General features: G+C 40.9%; 1 long non-coding RNA gene and 1 pseudogene across 2 annotated transcripts; both read left to right on the forward strand.

Moving 5' to 3' along the window:
• The first annotated feature begins 99 nt into the window (after positions 1 to 99).
• On the forward strand, positions 100 to 19916 carry LOC121029766 (uncharacterized). 2 transcript variants are annotated; one of them, XR_005789880.1, is made up of 4 exons: positions 100 to 219; positions 12248 to 12920; positions 18914 to 19175; positions 19418 to 19916. It is a non-coding gene; the product is annotated as an uncharacterized LOC121029766 (long non-coding RNA). The 2 variants fall into 2 exon arrangements; XR_005789881.1 differs by lacking the exons at positions 18914 to 19175; positions 19418 to 19916 and adding an exon at positions 13016 to 13366.
• Positions 19917 to 22806: 2890 nt separating this feature from the next.
• LOC121029765 (NADH dehydrogenase [ubiquinone] iron-sulfur protein 6, mitochondrial-like) lies at positions 22807 to 23539 on the forward strand (annotated as a pseudogene).
• The last annotated feature ends 2256 nt before the right edge of the window (positions 23540 to 25795 follow it).

Consider the following 25795-nt stretch of genomic DNA (forward strand, 5'->3'; position numbering starts at 1 on the left):
CCTGAGTTAGTTAACACTCCTGGTCTACCTTGAAACCCTGTAAGGTCCACCTTACAACTACTGACCTTTTTGTGAGTGTTTCACACCTCTTCTGACAGGACAAGATAAGATCCAGTTTCCTTACATACCAGAAGTCGGCCTAAATAATGCCCAATTCTCTGCATACCATGCCCAGAGTGGTGAAGTGTTTGATCCTCCAAATCTCTACGGATGGAAAAGGTGAGCCTAATCTTGGGAGAATATCTCACTTTTCGGTTTATTCTGACATGTGTGTAAGGGTGCTCCTATCTGGCTTCCCAGAAGTTGGCAAAATGTCAACGAGTGATAGTCGTTGTTTTGTGTGTTCTTGGTTTTTGGTTTTTGGGGTTTTTTTTTATCAATTCCCATTTTCCCTCGCTGGCAGGGACTAAGTTGGTATCACGTATGCTCGGCTTCCTTCCTCATTCTGGTGACCCCCCCATCACCACCACCACCACCTCCACCTCCTGCCTGTACTTTACCAGCTACAGTACATAGAAGAAATTCAGAAGGAGATCATGGTGGGCTAAGCTTGGAGCAAAGAAGGAACATGAGTCACATCTCACATAGAGGTTGAGGTTCTAAGCTCAGGATATGGGGCCAAGGAAAACAAACTCAAAACTCTGTTCCACTGCTGAGCACCAAATGAAGTCACTGACTGGCATTTAGGGTCATGTACAAAAAAGAGCGATCTTCAGACAACAGACCCACACTTTTCACAGCCAGTTTCTCCCCTCTAAGCTTCACATCTTCCTCGAGGGCATAAGTTCAGAAGCAGAACAATAAGTAGGCTCTCCCTCTCTTGCTTGCCTGCACAGGCCCAGGTAAGTTGATAGGAGTGGGTACAACGCGACTTCTTTGCAGTCAGATTCATAGCTGCCAACAGCTACTCTAATGTTGTAAGCCAAAATAGGATGTACTGTGGAGCTTCTTATTTGCACAATCTGCCTCCAAGCCTAATAAGGTATTAGTAATTTTATGTTTTCAACTTTAAGTTCAGGCCTGTTATTAGTTTAATTGTGGGCAAGCAAATAGATATGTTGAAGTCCTAACCCTTAGTCCCTCAGAATTTAAACTTATTTGGACGTAGGATCTTTACAGAGGTAACCAAGTTAAAATTTGGTCATTAGAGTGGGCCCTAATTCAGTGGGACTGGCATCTTAGGATAAGGAGAAATCTGGACTTGAAGACAGGCTTACACAGAGGGGAAGATGATGTGAAGACACAGGGAGAAGACAGCCATGTGACTAGAGGAATGCATCTATAAGCCAAGGAATACCAAAGATGGCCAGCACATACCAAAAGCTAGAGGCAAGGAAAGATTCTCCTCTGGGGCTGTCAGAGAGGGCATGACCCTGCCTACAACTCGGTTTCAGACTTCTAGCCTCCAAAACTGTGCGGCAATCATTTGTTGTTTTAAGCAACTCAGCTTTGGGTACTCTTTTGTAACAGCTCCAGGAAACTGATACAAGGACCCTAAAAACGTGGATCTGCCCTTGTTGCAACCCATGCTTTCTGGATCTAAAGCTCTTGAAGCCAGTGTCCTCTGGACCAAAGTCCCTAACCTTAGTGTAAATGCAGACAACTTTTCCCAATCCCTTTTAAAGGGAAATTTACCTGGCACACTCTTAGGGTTTTAGTGCCCAAAAGTCTGTTCTAAAGAACTCAGACATTCAGCCATTAGTACTAAATCACTGTTTGCTGTAAGAGCACTGAGATCTTCAAAGGCAGTATTAGGTATTTCTTCAGGTGGCAAGCATTAATTCAAGTATCTGCCAGCATCTCCATAGTCCTCACTGCCCAGGGATTTACCATCCCTGTTCCTGAGGTGGGATTCCATCCCCAGAAAATGCCCTTAGACCCAGAGGCTCATCTTCCAACAGAGGACTCTTCCACTGACAAAGCATCACAAACTGGGGGGCTTAAAACAACAGGAATTGATTCTCTCACAGTACTGGAGGCTAGACGTTCAAAAATCAAGGTGTTTGAAATCAAGGCTAACAGGGCCACCCTTTTTCCAAAGCCTCTGGAGAAGTATCCTTCCCTGCCTCTTCCAGCCTGTGGTAGCCCCAGTCATTCCTTGGTTGCAACCTCTGCTTCTGTCTTCACATGGCCAACACCCCCCTGTGTCTGTCGTCAAGATGACGTTCTCCTGTGGCGCCCGGGTGGCTCAGTCGGTTAAGCGTCCGACTTCGACTCAGGTCATGATCTCATGGTCCGTGAGTTCAAGCCCCGCGTCGGGCTCTACGCTGACAGCTCAGAGCCTGGAGCCTGATTTGGATTCTGTGTCATCCTCTCTCTCTGACCCTCCCCTGTTCATGCTCTGTCTCTCTGTCTCAAAAATAAATAAACATTAAAAAAAAAAAAAGATGACGTTCTCTTCTCTCTGTGTGGCTATGTACTAATTTCCCTCTTCAAATGACCCCAGTCATATTGTAGTAGGGCCTAACCTATTCTAGTAAAACTTCATTTTAGCTTGATTCCATCTACAAAAACCCTATTTCCAAATAAGGTCACGTTCACAAGTACCAGAGTTTAGAAGTTCAATGTATCTTTTGAGACAATTCAACCCATAACACCCACCCTTACCTCTGGAAGCATGTCCAGGCTTGCAGAAACAAGCTTTTCTGAACCCAGGAATTTGACTGCTGTATGTTACAGGGGCTGAGGGCAGGCCACTCCAAGATAGGTCACTTTGGCATGAAGATTATTCTGAGCTGAAGGCAATTGAGACCTTGTGGATTCAAGAGAAACTTTTGTCTCTTCCTTAACTGCATGGAAGAATCTAAATTGGGGGGTCTTTCCCAGAATAAGGATAAACCTTATCTGAGTGACCCATCTCTATTGCAAGGCAAACATCTAATTACCAAACATCTCTTCGTCTTATTGCCCCATGGTGTGCATTCCTTTTCTTTGAAGTCCCAGACCCCTACCCCTTCTCTTTAGTTGGGGATGACCTCATTTTGCTTGACGGTCTTTGGAATTTCCATGTCTTTGAGGATTCCCTGTACGGACACTATTAAATTTTATTTTCTCCTGTTTATCTGTCTCATGTCAATTTGATTGTTAATCTAGCTAGAAGGACCTTGAAGGGGACAAGAATTCTTGCTCCCTGAAAATGTCTTCCTTTTTAAGAGTATCATGCAGTTTTTTAGAAAGTCAGAAACTGAGACAGAGACCTTAAAAATCACCTTCCATGTCCCTCCCTGGTTTTGTATATTGCTAGCAGCTGCAGAGAATGAAATATATGAGCAAACTCAAAATCACCGTCTCTTCCCACTTTCCACCAACAGTGCTACACCTGCTTGAAGAGTTTCAAGTCTGTAGTCCGTGCTTTCAAACTTACTCTCCCCAGAGGCTCCAGGTATTTTCTCAGTGATCCGAGACTTCTAAAGGCCAATTTCATGTCTACACATTGTTAAAAGATAAACTGGGGCATATTAAAAATGTTAAGAGAAGGGGCACCTGGGTGGCTCAGTCAGTTAAGCATCTGACTCTTTTTTTTTTTTTCTTTTTTAACATTTTTTATTTATTTTTGGGACAGAGAGAGACAGAGCATGAACAGGGGAGGGGCAGAGAGAGAGGGAGACACAGAATCGGAAACAGGCTCCAGGCTCCGAGCCATCAGCCCAGAGCCTGACGCGGGGCTCGAACTCACGGACTGCGAGATCGTGACCTGGCTGAAGTCGGACGCTTAACCGACTGCGCCACCCAGGCGCCCCTAAGCATCTGACTCTTGATTTCGGCTCAGATCATAATCTCATGGTTCATGAGATCGAGACCCAAGTCAGGCTCTGTGCTGACAGCTTGGATCCTGCTTGAGATCCTTTCTCTCTCTCTCTCTCTCTCTCTCTCTCTCTCTCTCTCTCTCTCTCTCAAATAAATAAGCTTTAAAAAAAGTTCATTTGAGCAAAAATCATTTTGAATTGGGGCTTGCTAAACTGGAAATGGTTTGAATCACTATGGGGACAGGAGCCAGGGGAAAGACTTATACAGAGAAGGTGTAGAAGCAAAGAAAATAAATTATATTTGGCTATACCTTAAAGCCTAGTTGGCTGTTTGGGATTAGTTGTCCTTAGCATTTTGATTTCATAACCTGGAGGCATTTACAGGCTTAGATTTTGGTTTGCTTACGTAGCCTGCCATGACATTAGAGCCACTTCAGTCTAATGGCCTCCTTGTTTAATTCATTCAACATCAATTCCCAAACAAGGACTCAATATGACGACTCCAGTTCCAGGGGTGCAAATACATGCCCAACCCTGAACAGGCTCCTACATAGAGAGATCGGATTCCCCACCCACACGTTTGTGCAAGAATATTACATCTCTATTTTCTATTAATCAACCTAATCTTAATTCTGAATCCCTTCCTACTAAATAGGTAGTGTGGGGGAGGAAAAATAATATTTCCTCTACTCTTCTGAGTTTTTAGCCATTATCTCCTGTAATAAGAGAGATTAACAAGAAAAACAAAGTTTATTAATATGTATACATCAGGTATAGATGGGAGATACTCAGGGACACTTAGTAACACTTCCCACCAGAAGGCCCAAGACACCACCTTGTCTTCAAGTAAAGACAAAGGAAAGATGTTGGGGGTGGGGGGTGGTGGTGTGCATTTATGTGGAGTGACCAGGGAAAGCAGAGTAAAATGTAAACTTTGTTTTGCAGATTTAAGTGGCGCTTTCTCTGTTGATAAGTTTCTTATAATTTTAGAGTCATCTTTCTCTTCCGGGTACCAAAAGGGACACATGCTCACGAATGGGGGTTTCCTTTCCCCTATAAATGGTGAAATTCCCTTACACAACAGTAACTTCCACTCTTTTCAGAATTTCTTCTGTGTCTGCTGTTGCTCAAAAATAACCAGTTCAAAATAATCTTTCTTCCAAAGAGGTATTCTTCAGCAGGAAATGTTAGCACTGGCATTTGGGGGGGGGTTTCCCCCACTTCTATGCCTAGAATTACATCTTCGTCCCGGGGGCTCAGACAAAAATCCCCAGGCAAGGTTGGCTTCCTGCACTGACACTTGACATGACTCCTTCAGCTCTCTACTGATCATTGACCGTACTATGGGAGAAAGGGCATCTTTTGTGAGGCTGGAAGCCCTATTGCACAGGCCTTTTCTTTCTGAATGCACCTGTAGCTATTTCTTTCCGTGGCACTACAAGAGATCAGGGCCCAGTAACCAAAATCTAGAGTCTGGAGAAATATCCAATACTTTCCTTCACTAAGCAGACAGTCCCCCAGCAAGGATTAAATAAGTACATGTGACTGGATAATGTTTTGAGAAATTAACTTTTTTGGTTCAATGACAGAATGGACATATCTCATGAGAGAAGCATCAAAGATGATTCCAGTCTTCCTGTTCTACATAGGAAGGTCTCCAACTTTCTCACTAGCTCCAAGAATCCTAAGTCTATTATTTCAAATATAACGAGCATTAAAAATTGTATATTGGATCATTTCTTCTGCATGATGATAAGTTGGACATATTTGAGTTAAAAAAAAGGAACTAGAATTCCCCATTTCTCTACAACCAAAAATTAAACTGTGTATGGCCACTAGATGGAGCTAAAAACCAGGTGATCAAGCCTTCTACTGTTTCATTGACCAAGAAAGTAGGTCAGTGAGTCAGGTTCTTCAATTACATTATGTGTGTGCCTGCTCCAAAGGTTGAATTTGGCCCTGGTTCACCAAATTCAGAATAACAGGTCAGTCTAACCTACAAGTGATTGAATAACAGTGACTAGCAGAGTGCCTCTGCTGTGCAGTTTACACAACTTTCTTCAATGGAAAATATAAAAGATTAGAAGGAAAAATAAGTAACTGCTTTCTAAACATTACTGTCAAGTCATGATGGTGTTCAGAGATATAAATAGCTATCTGTTTCTGTGTGCCATAAAAAAAAACTTACTTCTACTTTGAATTATGCAGAACGTTGTCTGACTTTCCATTTAAGAATAATAAAATTTTATGTATGAATTATGCTTTACCTTGCACAAAATGTTCAGAGATTCTCCAATTTGTGTCAATCCTCACAGTTCCATAAGGTAGACATTGCTATCATCTCCAGTTTATAGATGAGGAAACAGGTTCAGAGAGGTTCAGTAACTTGCCCAAAGCCTCACAGCTTGGAAGCTAAAGACCTAGGCTGCGAGGTGCTGTGCCATGCTGGAACCTGCCAGCAGTCAGGAGACCTTTGTTCGTAATCCAAGCTCTGCCACCCATGCATATTAGGCTTTGAAGAGGGGAAATCACCCTTCAAGACCTGATTTGTTGTTTTCCCACTTGAAAATTATTAGATGGTCCCTAAGGCAAAGTGCCTTAAACTTAAATGCACTCAATCCCTTGGGATCTCTTTAAAATGTAGGCTCTGATTCATGAGGTCTGGGGCAGGGCTGAGATTCTGTATTTCTTTTTTTTTTTTTTTTTTTTAATAAGATGGCAGCTTTATTATTTTTTAATTATTTTTTAATTTTTAATTTTTGAGACACAGAGAGAGAGAACATGAGCAGGGATGGGGCAGAGAGAGAGGGGGACACAGAATCCGAAGCAGGCTTCAGGCTCTGAACTGACAGCACAGAGCCAGATGTGGGGATCGAACCCACAAACCACGAGATCATGACATGAGCTGAAGTCAGATGCTTAACCTACTGAGTTACCCAGATGCCCCAAATTTATAAAAAACATTTTTGCCTACATTAACTCATTTGATCCTACCAAAACTTGGTGAATTAGATAGGGAAGATATTTTCCCTATCACAGATGAAGAGACAAAGTCTCCAGAAAGGTTATGACAGACATAGCCAGTGTCTCCTGACTCCAACTGCCAAGCGCCTTTCACCACACCACACCACTTCCCTACCCTACCTCATGGTTCAACACGCATATAAATCTATGAGCAAGGAGTGTGGCTGTGCTATAGATAAAGGAAGAAGAGAGAAAGACGTGGCATAAGCTTGGGATCACCTTATTAGGAGAAATGAACGAATGAGTAGTACATTGAGGCAGGTTGATGGCTAGGGAACATCTGAAGTTTCTGGTGATGTATTTCAAAACGCCAGGTTTGGATTCCACAGAATGCTAACTTCAAAGGTCATTGACTCACTTATCGAATGGTTGTCTTTTTTTTTTTCTTTTAAGTTTACTTATTATTTTGAGAGAGAGAGAACACAAGCATGCAAGCAGGGGAGGGGAAGAGAGAGAGAGAAAGAGAGAGGGTCCGAGCAGGGTCCTCATTGTCAGCACAGAGCCCGATGCGGGGCTTCATCTCACAAATTGTGAGATCGTGCAGAGCCGAAATCAAGAGTTGGACGCCTGACTGAGCCACCCAAGCTCATAATGGTTATCTTCCATTGGGCCCTAGTTTTAGGCTCAGAAAAAGTATACTTTAAGTCTACTCTTTTCAATTCATATTTCTACTGAATGCTGACTATGTGAGGAAATCCAGAGATTACAAAGATGAAGACCCATCATTGAACCATAAAAAGCTTATTATTTAGTAGGGAGGACTTATTATTTCCATTACTCATGTATCGATTCATTTAAAAATATGATGTAGCACCTTGCTATATGTCATGTACTATCCAAGGAGAACAGTGACAAATGAACACAGCAAGGCCCTGACCTCAATGACTTTACTTGGCCAGTACAGGATATGGAAAAAGTCAGCATAAGCGCCACAGGGGGGCGCTGTGGGGGGCTGCCCACCCTTGCACGAATCACAGAGAGGGATATCTGTCCCAATCTTGAAGAGTCAGGGGAAGCTTCCAAGAGGAAGTCACATAAACTGAGCTGAGCTGGGGGTCTGGGGGACCATATGTGCAAAGGTCTAAAAGCAATGGTGTGTGGTAAATATTTAACAGCCATCTCTCTGGGGATAGGCAAGCACCCCCTAATTTGTAGATTTTACCAATGTCCTTGATATCAATACTCCCACCAAGGCAGACTTTAAGCTCCCAACATGACATCCCTAAACATGGGTTTGGGAAGAAGTAAGTACTTCACAAGCAGGTACAAATCAGCTCTAGAGTACCACTGCCTAGAGGTGCAAGTACATGCTGTGAGGAACCCCAAGCAACTCTGTGTGGTGTGTGAGGCTTGGGCAGCAGGTAGGGGAGGCGAGTGCAGATAGAAGAGGGAATAGGGGGAGGAAGGCTGGAAAATGACCAAATGCCACTTCAGAGTTTGGAGGTGATCCCAAGGTAAATATGGAGTCATTGAATGGTTGTTGTTTTTTTAATGTTTATTTTTGAAAGAGAGAGTGAGAGAGAGAGAGCATGCGTGCGCAGATCTTCTGTTCCCCTCTGTCTCTCTGCCCCTCCCCAAACCCGATGTGGGGTTCAAACCCACAAACCGTGACATCATGACCTGAGCTGAAATCAAAGTCAAACACTTAACTGACTGAGCCACCCAGGTGCCCTTCATTGAATGGTTTTAAGAAGGGAGTGACCCCATTGAGAGTAATATAGAGAGAGTAATGGAGATAGAAGCCCGATTACAGTATTCTGCAGTGTGAATGAGAAGTGATAAAGTGGACAGAGTGGAGACAGTGAGTGCAGGCAATACCTATACTTGCCTGTGAAGCAAAAGGAGCAAGGAGCTAAGGCAGTAACTGTTGGAAGCCAAACTTGAAGCCAAAGGGTTTGATTCAGAGATTTTTTTTTTAAATATAAAAAAAGATGATTACACTTCAGTGAATTACAACTCAATGAATATGACAAAAAGCCAGTGGAGAGAGAGATGAGGGGACAACTGATGGAGTGCGCCCTCTGAGGACAGGGAAGGATAGGATCCCAGGTACAGGATAGAGTACAGGATAGAGTAATAGAAGTACCATGAGATTACAGGGTTGTAAGTTCATGGCCCATGTTGAGCGTAGAAATTACTTAAAAAGAAATCTTAAAAAAAAAAAAAAATACAATAGAAGTACCGTGAGATTTAACGTTTTATTCATGCTAAAAAAAAAAAAATCCAAAGTAGCACTTTGAAGGCAAGACCCTAGTCAGTTTTACTCAATGCAGTAGCCTCAGAACCTAGAATGATGGCTGGAAATACAGCAGGTATTTGCTGAGTGAATTAACTCATGAATGGATAAAAGTAACCATTATTTAGACACACTTTGAACCAGGACTGTGAAAGTTATTTTCACACATATTCTTTAATTCTTACAACAACACTTAAGAAGTAAATAATTATTTCCATTTTACAGATGAGAAAAGAGAAGCTCAGATTGAGAAATGAAAGAGTTCAGGACGTGCCATCCAAATTACATTGCTTGGGGCTATTGATTATTTGGAGCTGAAGGTATTTCAGAAACAGCAGATGCAGGAGGGTCTTTCTGATTACCCTTTTCTACCTAAAAACAAAACCATAAAATTTCCCATGAGAAAAGTACCCTCCCTGTACCAGGAAGAGAAAAACATCCTTATTACCAGAAGACTGGGAATTGACACAGAAATGCGTCTGTACAAACAAACTTACTTATAGCCCCTTTCTTCCACTGGCTTCCTTTTCATTTATCTCCTAGCCACTTTTCCACAATTTACTGCCCTTCACTGAACCCCTTTGTCGTATCATTTCGTCACAAATTTATGGTATCTTTGTCTAAAAGGTATAAATGCTTCCTGTTCTGGTCACTTCTTCCAGTCTTCATTTTCTTGTGAAAGCTCTCACGCACATGCAAAAATGTAATAAAATCTGTCCACTTTTCTCCTATGAACCAGTCTTGTATCAGTTTAGTTCTTAGGCCCACCTCCAGAACCTAAGAAAGGAGAGGGGAATTTTTCCTCCCACACAGAAACATAACCCATAACCACAGAGCTAATAAGTGGCAGGCATGGGATTTGATCCAGGTCAATCTGATTCAAAATTGTGGTTTTACCAATGACTATGGAAAAAAAAAAAAAAACCTGTGATTTTAAGTGTCTGGATTCTAAATACTCAATAACTTTGTCAGATTACCATATTAGCAAATATTGATGCCTTAACCCACTCCAGACCAATTGGGTTGGAATCCTTGGAAGTGGGGGGCGCATGAGTGGCTCAGTCAGTTAAGTGTCCAACTCTTGATTACAGCTCAGGTCATGATCTCACCATTTGTGAGATCAAGCCCCCCACCGAGCTCTGCACTGACAGCAGGGAGCCTGCTTGGGATTCTCTCTCTCCCTGTCTCTCTGCCCCTCCCCAGCTTGTGCACATGCTCGCTCTCTCTCTATCTCTCTCTCTCAAAATAAATAAACTTAAAAAAAAAAAAGAATCCCTGGAAGTGGGACCCAGATGTCCTATTTTAAAACTCTTGTAGGTGATTCTAATGTGCACAGAAGGTTGGGAACTGCTTCCTTGGGTCACTTTCTAATTTGAGGTTGTAGGTATCATCTACCTGTCATTTTATTTTGAGGCAACATCTCTGCAAGTCCACCAAAGCAAAGATTTCTTCTTCTTTTTCTTGGGTTACTAAAGTACCAGGCACACACAGTGAGTCTCTTATAATTGGAAAGTGTCAGCAATAACACCTATCCAATACCTTGTGGAGAAATACTAAATATTTGAAGTAAAAATTTAAAATATTTGAGAAAGGAAAAGGAAGACTTTTGCTTACTTGCATCAGCAGAATAAGTAGAAATGAGCTAATTATGGAGAGACAGAATAGCATTACAGTTAAGCATGCTGCCCTTGGAGCCACAAATCCCAGCTCTCATGGTCACTAACTGTATGTCCTTCAGCAAGTCTCTGAACCTCTCTGCTCACTGCTTTCCTCCCCTAGGAAATAGAGACGATGTCAGCAACTCCTTCACAGGATTGTTAAGAGAGTGAAATGAGCTAATATGTGTGAAGCACATGCAGCTCAGAAGCATTCTGGGTCATCTAGGGCTGTTATGCCTATCTTTCCCTGCTAGGGAAAGAGGATTTTGTCCGTTTTCTTGCCAACCATATCTCAAGTCCTAGAACAGGGCCTGCCACAATGTGGCCTCTCCATAAATGCTGATTATTGTTGTCATTTTTGAAATTAGATAATTAAAACAAATGTTATGTGGTGTGTGCCATTTAAAAATAGTCATTGATTCTAAAGCTAAAAATATACCATTTGCTCATAAATCATGTTATGCCATCATACTTTCAAAGGAACTTGGTGAGCCACCATAAGATAAAGAAACTGAGGGGCTCCTGGGTGGCTCAGTCGTTTGAGTGTCTGACTCTTGATTTCAGCTCAGATCATGATCCCAGGGTTGGGTTGAGCCCTGAGTGGGGCTCTGCACTGAGTGTGGAGCCTGCTTGAAATTCTCTCTTTCTCTCCTTCCCCTCTCCCCTACTTGTGCTCCCTCTCTGTCTTTCTAAAAGAAAAACAATAAAGAAATTGAGAGCATCGTTTTAAAAATATGGTGAGACATAACTATAGAGAACAAATTGATGGTTACCAGAAGGGAGGTGGGTGGGGGGATGAGTTAAATAGGTGATGGGGATTAAGGAGTGCACTTGCTGTGATGAGCACCAGGTGATATATGGAAGTGTTGAATCACTATATAATACACCTGAAAGTAATATTACACTGTATGTTAACTAACTGGAATTTAAATAAAAACTTTAAAAATATATGGTGAGGGGCGCCTGGGTGGCTCAGTCGGTTAAGCATCCGACTTCGGCTCAGGTCACGATCTCGCAGTCCGTGAGTTCGAGCCCCGCATCGGGCTCTGTGCTGACAGCTCAGAGCCTGGAGCCTGTTTCAGGTTCTGTGTCTCCCTCTCTCTGACCCTCCCCCGTTCATGCTCTGTCTCTCTCTGTCCCAAAAATAAATAAACGTAAAAAAAAAAAATTAAAAAAAAATATGGTGAGACAGTCAAACCTTAAATTTTACATATGTCATCATCCAAATATTTTTTAAATATTTATTTATTTATTTTAAGACAGAGAGAGTAAGCAGGGAAGGGGCAAAGAGAGAGAGAGAGAGAGTCCTAAGCAGACACTGCACTGTCAGAACAGAGCCTGACTCAGGGCTCTATCTCACCAACTGTGATCTAAGCCGAAATCAAGAACCAGAGGTTTAACCAACTGAGCCACCCAGGCGCCCTATCATCCAAATAATATTGACTTTCGGTTAGATTTAAAATATGCAAAAATGAAAAGCATTAAATATTAAGATTATGGAATTTAGTGATTTTACCCTTTTCCTCAGATTTCTTTCACTATTATTCCACCATCATTTCTTTATCTGTTTTTCCTCCTGACAGCAAACTGAGAGCAACCTCATCTGCTCTTGAGAAAGAGAAAGAAAAGACAGGAACTAGTCCAACAGTTGAACTGCACTGAATAGTTTAATGCTACCCTTTTAACAGCTGGAAATTTTTCATGGAATGGTTCCAACCACTCCTCAACTTGGGAAAAAATCATTCAGGAACCTTCTGCCTTACAAGCAATTCATAACCCCTGGCAAAGTTGAATCTAAAAAATATACAACGTGCCTATGAGTCATCCTTAAAATACTTTTCTTCAATAAGCTTCTGTAATGGGGAAAAATTATCATTCCACACAAGCTTCTGAGACTTGTTACCACTTTGCAGACTGAATAACCCTTGGAGACAAGGCAATCTACCGGCTAGACAGCCTGGAAACAGCTTCCAGACCAATCAGCTGCTGGGAAACAGTTTTTGGCCCAATCACCCACCTGGAAACTGTACATGGACCACTCGCTGTCTTCTAAGAATCACTTCTCCCAAAATCTGCCACTGCTGCCTTGCAAACCAAACCAGAGAGAGAAAATATACCTGAATTATTTCTACACTGACCTGTGAGTCCCAGCCCATCTGGGCCCTTTTGACAAGTACGTCGAACTCCATGCCCCTCAGTGGAATTCATTCTGTATTGAATAATTTTTTGGCCAAGCCCTATCCTTTGTGGAAAGAGGTAAGGAATAAATACATTTAAGAATATATCATTTTGTACATTATAGCGGGTTTTTTTAATGTTATTTTATGTTTTTTTTTTTTCATTCAAACTAGGTGATTGCAACCTTAGCTGCACATTGGAATCACCTGGGGAGTATTAAAAATCTTGATGCCCAGGCTTCACCCTGGACCAATTAAATCAGAATTTCTGTCATCAGTCTTTATTAAAGTTCCATAGATTATTCTAGTGTGTGTCAGGGAGCAAGAATGTCCTGTCCCCTTCAAGGTCTTTGTAGCTGGACTAAGAATCAAATTGACACGAGACAGATTAACAGGAGAAAATAAAATTTAATAGCATTCCTAGGGGGAATCCACTCAGACATGGAAATAAGGTATATATGTCGTTCTGAATTAAGGAGAAGGGAGTAGAAGTCTGGGATTTCAAAAGGAAAAAATGCAATTCACAGGAAAATGAAAAGGAGTGCATGTTTGGTAAACAAACGTTTGCTGGGCCACTCAAAAACAAGGGGACACAGAGCACTTTGATCAAACAGGCCTTGCTGGATTCCTCCCTGTCTACCATATCTAGTTCCTAGTGTAAGGTAGTTCTTTATGGTGATAGCTCTCTTCTTGGAGCAGATCCTCTATCTAAATGCTTTTTAGGCAGTTGAGGGGGGAGGTAAAGAACTTTCCCTAAACCTGTTGGATTTTGATTGCTTTTTAACTCAAAATGATCTTCATGCCATAATGGCCTACGCTTGGGACAGCCTACCCTTGGCCCCTACCTATGCATCTTAAGTTGAAAACAACTGCCTAACTAGATCTTAAGAACTTGCCAAAGGCAAGCAATTTCTTGCATTTTGCATTATCTCACCCTGCCCTGCCTAGACAGTTTTTCTGCCAAGCCCTGGCAATCAGTTGATAGTAAACACACAGGGAGTTTCAGTAAGGTGCCTGGGATCTGGGGTAAGATCAGGACTACGTCACCCTCTGAGCTCAGTAAGGGAATATGGAATAGTTGTAAGAGCTTGTTATTGTGGACTCAGGTCTGTGTTTGAGGTATATCTCTATCACCGTCTAACTCTCTGTCCTAAACTAAGTTAAATGTAAAATGGGGAAATAAAAGTATCTGTTTGAGAGGATGTCATGAAGATCACATTAGATAGTAATAAGTAAAGCACTTAGCCTGGCCCTGGGTACTTGCTCCATAAATAGCCAACTAAGAATAAACACAAAATTGTTGAGATGACCCACTTGCAAAAGTAATCCTTCCTAAGAGATGATTTGTAACATTAGCAGGGCTTAGAAAGTAACCTGCAGTGACAGTGTTCAAAGTGTATCCTCAGGCCTGTTATTTAACTCAACAGAAATGTAATCGAATCAACCCTCCTGTAACTTGAACATTTCAAGTAACATTATAGTAATGGAAGTGTCCTTGCCTGCACAGTCGATAAAAAGAAGAAGGGGCACCTGGACGGCTCAGTGGGTTAAGAGTCCAACTTCAGTGCAGGTCATGATCTCACAGTTGGTGAGTTTGAACGTCGCATCGGGCTCTGTGCTGACAGCTCAGAGCCTAGAGTCTCTCTTTCTGTTCCTGTGCCGCTTGGGCTCTGTGGTGGGACCATTTTTATTCAAGCTTTTGGGAGACTCTCTTGGATTATTGGAATGATAAGAAAGAAACTGCACTGCTAGTCCAGCTGCAACTTGACTCTTTAGAATCAATAGCCATTTTGGATTCAGGAAATCCTTGGAGAATATCAAACCTTACCCTATTACAAAGCCTCCTGGATCTGGGAGTTAGAACTATACATATAGCAGCCTGGTCTTTTGTCCTTGAGAAACCTCCTCTCAAAACCCAGCACATAGTAGGAAAAACTTTTCAAAATCTAATTACATTTACATTTTAGTTTGTTAGGGCAGGAACTTCTGTTTTTAATTAACCTCTGCTGGTCTCCATCTGCATGCAGGACACACAGTGAACTTGATTCTTCCAGTATCTTCAAGAAGCCTTAGGAATAAATCAATTATAGATCTATTAACTCTTTCAAGCTATACAGCTTCTGGCTCATGACATTTCACTTTGCACCTGCCTCTCCATCCCCAGCTAGGCATCTTACCAATATGTATCGCTGGTCATAAATGAAAGTAGAAATTTCTTCTGCTATGGATATAAAGGGAGGGACTAAATCCGCTCTAAAAAATAGTCTTTTTTATATTCCCCAGAAAATAAACTATTATTTAATGATTCCAACTATTTTCTAAATGATGCCTTCATATCCTCAATGTAATTGCAGCCCTTTAATAAGCTTTATTTAATAAATAATACTCCTGAGGCTTGAGAGAGCTCATATAGGAGTTAACATGCATAATTTATTTCCCAGGGTATGGATAATATAGACTCAAAATTGTAATTTGTCATCAGTATATACTATGAGTATAACATACAGTGACAATTTTTTCTTTGTTAAAAACTTTTTTAATGTTTATTTATTTTTGAGAGAGAGAGAGAGACAGAGACAGAGATGGAGCACAAGTAGGGGAGGGGCAAAGAGAGAGGAAGACATAGAATCTGAAACAGGCTCAGCTCTGAGCTGTCAGCACAGAGCCCAATGCGGGGCTCAAACTCACAAACCTGTGAGATCATGACCTGAGCCAAAATCAGACACTAAACCAACTGAGCCACCCAGGAGCCCCTGACAATTTTTTCACATACATTCTTAGTTGTTTCATATACATCCCTAGTTGTTCCAGTCACATTTGTTAACATGACTGTCATTTTCCCCATTGAGTTTCCCTGGCACCTTTGTTGAAAATCAGTTAATTGTATATGTGTGAGTCTATTTCTGGATTCTATTGTGTTCCATTGATCTATTTACACCAATATTACACTGTCTTGATGACTGTAGAGCTTCTTAGTAATCTTGAAATCAGATAGTAAAGTCTTCCGACATTGTCCTTTTTCAAGATCATTTTAGCTGTTCTGTATCCTTTGCAATTTCACATAAACTTTACTACCAGCTTATAAATTTCTTTTAAAATTATCCTGCTTGAATTTTGACTGGATGGCTGTAACTCTATATATCAATTTACAGAGGGTAGGCATAATACAACTATGGAGGCTTCCAATTCATGAACAATTAACCACTCCATTTATTTAGACATTTACCCCTATAATATTTAATATTCTTACTGTACAGGTTTTGCATATTTTTTGTTAAATTGATTTATTCCTAAGTATTTTATATTTTTATTTTCTTGTAAATCATATTATCTTTCAGTTATATGCATGGCCCAGTAACATAAAATGTATCTTGGTGAATGTTCAATGTGCACATTGAACAGGGGTGCCTGGGTGGCTCAGTCAGTTAAGCGTCTGACTTCAGCTCAGGTCATGATCTCATGGTTTGTGGGTTTGAGCCCCATGTCGGGCTTTGTGCTGACAGCACAGAGCCTGCTTGGGATTCTCTTTCTCCCTCTCTCTCTGCCCCTACCCTGCTTGCACTCTCTGTTTCAAAATAAATAAATAAACTTTATAAAAAAAATAAAATAAAATTATTGGATCATCTAAGTATGTCAAGTCAAATTGGTGAGAGTATTGCTTAAATCTTCTATATCCTTATTGTTATTTTGTCAGTCATTCTATCACATACTGATAAAAGAGTACTCAAATCTCCAAATATAATTACAGACTTATTTCTTTATTATCAATTTTTGCTTTTACATACTTTGAAGCTCTGTTATTAGGTGTATATACACTCAGGAATTTTACTTCTTGATCAGTTGCCCCTTTTATTATTACAATACCATTCTTTATCCCTGGAAATACTCTTTTTCTTTAAATCTGTTTCCTCTGATATATAGAAATACTAGCTTTCTGATGTTAAGTGTTTGCATGGTATAGATTTTTTACTCTTTAATTTTCAAACTGTGTTTTTATATTCAAATGCATCTCTTGTAAATAGTATATAATTGGGTCATGATTTTTATCCATGCTGATAATCGCTGTCTTTTTATCGGACTATTTATTCTGCTTGTATTTAGTATAATTACATTAAAACATTATCATACAAAATACATATAAAGAATTACTAAAGATTAAAAATAAAAAGGCTGGGGGCGCCTGAGTGGCTCAGTTGGTTAAGCATCCAACTTTGGCTCAGGTTATGATTTCCCAGCTTGTGAGTTCGAGCTCGGCGTTGGGCTCTGTGCTGACAGCTCAGAGCCTAGACCCTGGCAGGTTCTGTATCTCCCTCGCTCTCTGTCCCTCCCCCATTCGCACTCTGTATCTCTCTCAAAAATAAATAAATAATTTAAAAATGGTAAAAAATAAATAAATAAATAAATAAAATAAAATAAAATAAAATAAAATAAAATAATAAAAATAAAAAGGCTGGGGCACCTGACTGGCTCAGGGTCTTAATCTCAGGGTCATGAGTTCAGGCCCCACATTGTGAGTGGAGCCTAGTGAGAATAAAATTTAAATATTAAATAAATAAATAGGCAAACATTCCAATAGAAAAAAGCGGAAAAGAATATAAAAAGGCATTCCTAGAATAGATGTTCAATTTCCTTAGTAATTATGGAAATAAGAATCCACTTTACACCCATTTGCTTTGCAAAACTTGATTCGTTATATCAAATGTTATGTCAAATATGTCATATATATATATATATATATATATATATATATATATATATATGTCAAGGCATAGGGAAATATGTTGCAGGTGTATTTAAGTCTACCCCTTCATTATTTATTTCTTATTTGTCCCCTCTCTTCTTTGTTACTCCTTTTTGGTCTTCTTTTGGATTGAGTATTTTTTGTATCCCAGCCTATCTCCTCTATTGGCTTTTTTTCTTTTTTTTTTTTCAATGTTTATTTATTTTTGGGACAGAGAGAGACAGAGCATGAACGGGGGAGGGGCAGAGAGAGAGGGAGACACAGAATCGGAAACAGGCTCCAGGCTCCGAGCCATCAGCCCAGAGCCCGACACGGGGCTCGAACTCACGGACCGCGAGATCGTGACCTGGCTGAAGTCGGACGCTTAACCGACTGCGCCACCCAGGCGCCCCTATTGGCTTTTTTTCTAACATTTTTAAAGTGATTGCTAAAGATTACAATATGCATCCTTAATCATCACAGTCTACCTCGAATTGATATTATACCACTTCATGTAGAATGTAAGAGTCTTACAACAGTACACGGTGACAATTTTTGATAAAAGTTGTATCTTGTTTGAAACTTCAGATTTATATATGTGTATTTATTTATTTATTTATTTACTTACTTACTTATTTATCAAAACTCATTAAATAGAACATTTAGGATGTTTGCATTTCACTGTATATGACTTTTACCACACACACACACACACAAAAAAAAGGAAACATAAAGAAACATTAAGCTCTAGTTAATGATATGCATACTGACATGTCAAGGGATGAAGTTTACTGATGTCTGCAATTTACTTTGATACACATCAAAAGATAAGATGAATTGATGAATGCCAAGAAGAATGGCTAGATGGATAAATACGTGACAAAACAAATATAATAAAACATTAATTGCAGAGTGTAGATAATTCTTTCAATTTTCCTCTTTCTTTAAAAATGTTCATAATAAAATGTTTGATAAAAAAGCCACTATTCTGGGGTGCCTGGGTGACTCAGTCAGTTAAGCGTCTGACTTCGGCCCAGGTCATGATCTCATGGTTTATGGGTTCGAGCCCTGCACCAGGCTCTGCCCTGACAGTGAGGATCCTGTTTGGGGTTCTCTTTCTCTATCTCTGCTCCTTCCCTGCTCGTGCTGACTCTCTCTCAATATAAATAAATAAACTTTTTGGAAAAGCCCCTCTTCTAATGTGACATGAAAATTAAAATCTAATTTCTTTTGTAATGTCAATTAATTATATAATGAAACCTTAAGGACAGAAAAAATTATGCACATAAATTTTGTTGTGGTGATGACCTTAAAGCTCTATCTCAGTAACTCCTTGACCTTCTTAATTCCAGACCTGGCCTGAATCCTAAATTCAGCCCTGTCTGCAAGGCTGCACAAGATCTCACCCTTGTGTGCATTTCCAGCCTCCTCCAGCAGCCCTCTTCCCCTGGCTCTCTGCCCACCAGGCATATGAGACTTTCAGTTCCCTGAATGCCCTGGGCTCCTGCTTGCCTGAGGCCCCAAGGCCTCCACGGAAACTGTTTCCTTGCCTGGAGTACCACCCTGCAACACCCTCTCCTTCTTTTCAGAAAGTCATGCTCATTACTCACTCGGGTTTCTTTTTTTTTTTTTTTTTTTTTTTTTTAATTAACCTTTATTTATTTTTGGGACAGAGAGAGACAGAGCATGAACGGGCGAGGGGCAGAGAGAGAGGGAGACACAGAATCGGAAACAGGCTCCAGGCTCTGAGCCATCAGCCCAGAGCCCGACGCGGGGCTCGAACTCATGGACCGTGAGATCCTGACCTGGTTGAAGTCGGACGCTTAACTGACTGCGCCACCCAGGCGCCCCATCAGGTTTCAACAGAAATATCATTTCCCCGATGAAATAGTCCCTCATCTCCCAAAGTAGGTCAGGTTCCTATCCTGGAGGAACCCTGGGAAAGCACCTCACAGGGTCTGAGTTGCTCCGAAGCCAGCACAGAACCATGGAATTTCCCTCTTAAAGATAGCAGATGTCCTTAACAGGTCCTGACCTTTGTAACTTGTCCTTAAGTAAGTCACTCCCCTGCTCAGAAATCAGGAGGAGTGTGTGTATCCTCTAAAAATCCCTGACTTAAAAGCCAGTTTTGGTTTAGAAATAATGCTGGCTTGCTTTTTATGTTACATAAGAAGAGCAGTGTGCCCCCTCAGTGCCCTAAATGAGGTAAGAGAGCCGTGATTGGAAGTTAGCCGAAAACCCAGAGCTTCTGCCCTCAGGAAGCAATGCGACAGAGGCAGAACAAGATGGAATGAAGATGAGACTAAAGGCAGGAAAACCACTTATGAGGCCACTGCAAATAACCAAAGGCCTGAATTAAAGCAATGAATGCTTTAATTCATGGAAAAAGAGAGAAGGTGACAGATTGGAGGGGAAGGATATATTGGTCTTTGCCACAGCACATGGCATATGTGGAGGGTGAGTGAGGAGCATTTGGGTAAGAGGATGGATTTGGGGACTCTTTTGTTCTCAGTCACCACAGCTTTGGGATGCCAGTACAGTAAGTCCTAGGCTGAATGACATTTAGGTCTCTACATAGCATCTCCCACAAGCACCATAACCCCAAATGTCCAAACTGATAAATGTTTATGATCTATAATATTAAGCAATGAAAATAACACTGATTAGGGGCCCCTGGATGGCTCAGTCAGTTGAGCGTCCGACTTCAGGTCATGATCTCAAGGTTTGTGGGTTCAAGCCCTGCATCGGGCTCGCTGCTGTCAGCACAGAGCCCACTTCAGATCCTCTGTTCCCCTCTCTCTCTGTGCCTGCCCCCCTCTCAAAAATAAATAAATGCTTTAAAAAAATGATAACAGAATAAATTTATTAAAAGTTCTGGTTTTCTGGAAGTACCCTCCACAATATATCTCCTATGTCAACTCTTTTTTAAAAATAAGACTAGGAACAATTTCTCAGAAAGCATCATTTTATATTATAACAGAAATCTATTCTTTTGATAATGTTAGTTGAAGTAGCCACTGAGAAACAATCAATTTTAAAAAGAACATAGAGTACTTCTACAAAGATTTATTACCGATATGGATTTCTTTTTTTAACTTAATGACTCACCAGCAAAGTCCTTTAGAATTGGAAGGCTCTGTACTTTGCAAGATTGCCAAATTGTCACTGATTTATTCCCCTAAGTGTAATTTGAAAGAACCTGCTGTGTAAATCTGAATACTGTAAACCTGTAAACCATGAATCTTTTCAAATCTACTTTTCCTATTAATGGTACCTAATGCCTGAGATAGAATCACAAATTGGGAGGAATCTGGGCCTATTACTGTGCTAAACTTCTATGCAAAAACAAAGAAATAAACAAAAACTGAAAAAGAAAGGGAGAGAGAGAGAGAGAGAGAGAGAGAGAGAGAGAATTTATTAGTCCGTGTTCCTGAAAAGGCCAGGGCCCAGTTCACTTAAACTATGGCTACATCCAAGGCTTCAAATGATAGCCAGGAATTTCCCTACCTCCCCTCTTAGCTCCGCCTTCCTCTTGGTTGGCGTCACTTTCAGACAGCTTCTGAAGCTTCTGGGCTTACCTCTTCCCAGACTAAAGTCCTATAGAAAAGAGAGTTCCTTTCTCTCTCTGAGTGAAGAGTCAGTGTTCCAGGATGGTGTCAGCATCGGTCTGGGGCACACTTAAATTAGGATAATTAAAAAATAATTTATTTTCATGTTTTATTTACAAAAGCTGATTCTTAGCACTTCCTCCCAAGTCTGTGTTCAGTGATTTCACACTAGTAGCTTACAGTGGGCCACGATGGGAATATTTACACTAAGCAATTGGCAAATGCTACAGATTAAGGCTCTTTCCCTCCTCCCCCCTCCCCCCCCCCAACCCTGGCCATTTACTAGCACACCACTGAACTATTTGCAAAAGTGTAGGAAAAAGGTGTAAAGTTCTTGCAAGGACCCAGGACTAATAGCAGCAGAGGTCCAAAGGAACCAGGGGAGAGACTTTAACCAGACTCCAGAAGGAGAGAAGAGCAGTGACCTTTAATTAAGGGACATGGGCAGTCTGAAGGGGGTATCACAGGAAAGGAGCTGAAAGATAAATATCCTGACCACTTTCTGCACCAAAGTGGGCGACAATGTTTTATAGATTCTGGAAAGAAAAAGTGAAAATGACATAATCAATTGTTAATTAATATTATGAGGATGTGGAGTATTAGCTTCCAATTTATTTGCCTAATTGTAAAATGTCCAGTGCTAACTTTGGAAAGTCCCCATGCTTTCCTTGCTGGAAACTCCCATGGCCAGACAGTTCAGAGAGCCAGTCTCATTCTCCTCACATGGACTTCCTGTGTCTACTGGTTTCAGATTCACTTTTATATACAAGCCTGAGAATTGCCATTGAACTAAGAATTTAGTATGTGAAAAATGGTGTTTCAAAACAGCAGAGGAAAAGATAAAGGGTTCAATAAATAACATTGGGACAATGGTCTAGTCATTTGGAAAATATAATAAAATTAGTTCCCTATCTCATACCAAGATCATATGTTTCTGATCTTAGCAGGACAGAAAGCCTTAAGTAAAATATGAAAAGCAAAAACCATAAAGTAATGACTAGGTAGGAAATATTTGCATATGCAGATAGATATGGATACTACATAGATATTTATATAGGTATTTATCAAACAAAATATATATAAAGAACTACTAAAGATAAAATGTAAAACGGCTGGGGCGCCTGACTGGCTCAGGGTCTTAATCTCAGGGTCATGAGTTCAAGCCCCACATTGTGAGTGGAGCCTAGTGAGAATAAAATTTAAAAATTAAATAAATAGGCAAACACTCCAATAGAAAAGAGCGGGAAAGAGTATAAAAAAGCAATCCTAAGAATAGATGTCCAATTTCCTTAGTAGTTAATTATGGAAATAAGAATCCACTTTACACCTATTTGCTTTGCAAAAACTAAGGATTTGTTATATCAAATGTTATGTCAAATGTGTGTGTGTGTGTGTGTGTGTGTGTGTGTGTGTGTGTGTGTCAAGGCATAAGGAAATGGATACCCACTCACTGCCAGAGGGAGTATAAACTATTATGACCACTTCAGCAACAATTTGACAGTACTTTTAAAATTAAAATGTGTATATCTTGGGGTACCTTCTGGCTCAGTCGGTACAGCATGATCTCAGCGTCATGAGTTTAAGCCCCCATGTTGGGCATGGAACTTACTTTAAAAAAAAATTATAAAAAAATAAATAGGATGGTGACTTTCTGCCGGCTACTGGGCGGGAGCAGCCGTAGGCGCTGAGCCTGCCCCGGGGCGCCAGGCGTCTAGGGGTGCGGATCTCACCCACCGGAGAGAAGATTACGCACACCGGCCAAGTTTATGATGCTAAGGACTATAGGAAAATTCGATTTGTAGGTCGAAAGAAAGAGGTGAATGAAAACTTTGTCATGATTTCATTGCTGAGCAGCCTGTGAGTGGAGCTGACAGTCCTGTGGTCGCGTGTGATAGCGGCGGGGGACGGGGTGCTTTTGCCACCCGGAACTGTACATAAACCTGGACAAAGAAACAAAAACCGGGACGTGCGGCTATTGTGGACGGCAGTTCAGACAGCAGCAGATCACTAGGGCGGCCGAGCTCTGCACTCGTCTCCACGTTAACACCAGAGCAGCCAAGGGCCTAGTGCTGTGCGCCGCCGTCTGAATAAAGGGCGTTGTGACCCAGGGGGAAAGAAAAGAAAGAAACTGCGCACTTCAGTGGTTTTTTATATATTCTTAGAGGTGTGCAACCATGACCGCTATGTAATTTGAGAACATTTTCATCACCCCAAAAAGAAATATCCATCACCTACCCTCCCCCAACCCTAGGCAACCACATATCTAGTTTCTATCTCTTAGATTCCTTTTCCTGGACATTTCATACACATAGAATCATACAATATTTTTTTTTTTTTTTTTGGTGTGTGTGACTGGCTTTATTCATTTAGCATAATGTTTTTAAGGTTCATCTATGTTGTAACATATATCAGCACTCCGTTCCTTTTTATATATTTTATTATATGGATATACCACATTTTTTAATTCATTATCCATTAATAGACCTTTAGATTATTTTTACCTTTTGGCCACTGTAATTAATGCTGCCCTGAACATTTGTGTACATGTTTTTGTGTGGACATATGTTTTTGTTTCCCTTGGGTATATACCTAGGAGTGAAATTGCTGGGTCATAAGATCATATGATAACCGTCTGTTTAATATTGTGAGCTGACATAGTGTTTTTCAAAACAACTGCACCATTTTACATTCCCACCACATTACTGTTCTATTGGTCTATTGTTTCCTTTTTTTGAGACCACCTCAAAAAAAGTTTATGTGTATATTTGTGTGTGTGTGTGTGTGTACGTGTACAAAGATCAAAAGAGCAAAATGCTAGTTGAGTATCAGGTTGGGAAGTCCCCCTGGGCTAAGGAGGAGAAGAGAGAGTAACTAGAACCTGCCAGAGTCATTGGCAAAGCAGTCTGAAAAGTCAAGGGGGATGGCCCAAGACAATCAAGGTTAACACACGTCCGGAAAGGCTCTCCAGCTGCTGGATGGAGGAGACAGCTTGGAGCCAGGAATCCTGTTTTTCTGATTTGTTTGGAACTCTACAAGATATTGAATCAAGACAGCCCTAAACATAAGGAAGATTATTACAAATAGGGTCCAGTTTCAGGAGAAAGGGCCTTCTGAGGATCACACCCAGGTGCAAGGGCTGGTGGAGCCAGTTTTGACAACCTACCAGCCAGAGTTCAAGACCAGGCTAGACCAGGCTCTAGACCTGCATTCTGAGCTGCAAATACTGGGCATAGTAGACGTGTCCCTATGGTGAGTCAGGCATGATGGGACCTGGGTGGCTCTCAAGCATGCTAGCTCTGGAGACCATTTCCTGACTGCCTAGTGGGGAGGGTTACTTTAATAGACCGGGCCACAGCCTTTCTGGGACCTGAAAGATATGGCAATATTATAATCAGCACACAGGAGTGGGAGGGCTGCAGCAGGCGGAGGCTGGTAGTATATAGCATAGGAATGACAAGTTCCAAAGAACTTTCACACACTCTAGCTCATTCGTTCCCAACCTGGTGGGCTGGCTTGCCCAAGGACTGTAATTATCCCAAAATATCTCGACACATTTCTAAATTGCCATTTATAACATAGTTTTTACAACTCTTTTCTAAACCTACAGTTAAGACATAACTGAGAAAGCCGGCTCCCCAGAATGGGAGCCCCTCACAATAATATTCATTAAATAATTATCCAACATTTCTAAATGTAAAATGCATTAAATAATCTTTTATCGGGGCACCTGGGTGGCGCAGTCGGTTAAGCGTCCGACTTCAGCCAGGTCACGATCTCGCGGTCCGTGAGTTCGAGCCCCGCGTCGGGCTCTGGGCTGATGGCTCAGAGCCTGGAGCCTGTTTCCGATTCTGTGTCTCCCTCTCTCTCTGCCCCTCGCCCGTTCATGCTCGGTCTCTCTCTGTCCCAAAAATAAATAAACGTTGAAAAATAAATTCAACATTTAAAAAATAATAATAATAATCTTTTATCAATAAAAATTATTTACTTAAGCTTAATTTGCTCTTTTATTTCCACTAGCCAATGTAAAGTTAAATGTCCTGGGAAAAAAAGTCTGCACAACGAATCCTACTTTTCTGTGCTTCTTGTTCTCTCCATAGTTTCCTTTTGTGATTTTTTTTTTTTTTTTTTTTTTTTGGAACCAGACCACTTTGCTAAAGTATATTAAAGAGATTAAAATGTAGATAAGGAGATAAATCACTTGCCTCTAGTAAATAGCACAAAGGCCATCCATTCTATTCAATCTAGAAGTTTAGTTGATAAGGCTGCTTCGTATGTGCATTCTATTCAAAAGCATTTAGAATTCAAAAGCATTCTAAAGGAGATTAATCTGAATTGTGTGGAGATGTTTGGTTTTCTTCTCTTTAAATTCCACTCAAGAGCGCTGTTTATTTTAATAGGGCCAGGCAAATTTTACAGATGTAAAATTATAAGAATTTTTATGTGAAAAATTCAGGTTAACAGACACCACATTCTAATGTAGTCAGCAATGATTTGTGGCTCATACAGGCACCTAGGGCAGCTGCCAGGCTGGCTTGACCCTTAATCCAGCTCTGCCAGAAGTATTCACATTTTCATTTGGCACGAGAGTGGGGCACCAGGGTGGCTCAGTCAGTTAAGAGTCCGACT

The sequence above is a fragment of the Herpailurus yagouaroundi genome, unplaced genomic scaffold (genome assembly GCF_014898765.1).
Source record: "Herpailurus yagouaroundi ecotype Mexico unplaced genomic scaffold, PumYag 139, whole genome shotgun sequence".
NCBI classification, from domain to species: Eukaryota; Metazoa; Chordata; class Mammalia; order Carnivora; family Felidae; genus Herpailurus; species Herpailurus yagouaroundi.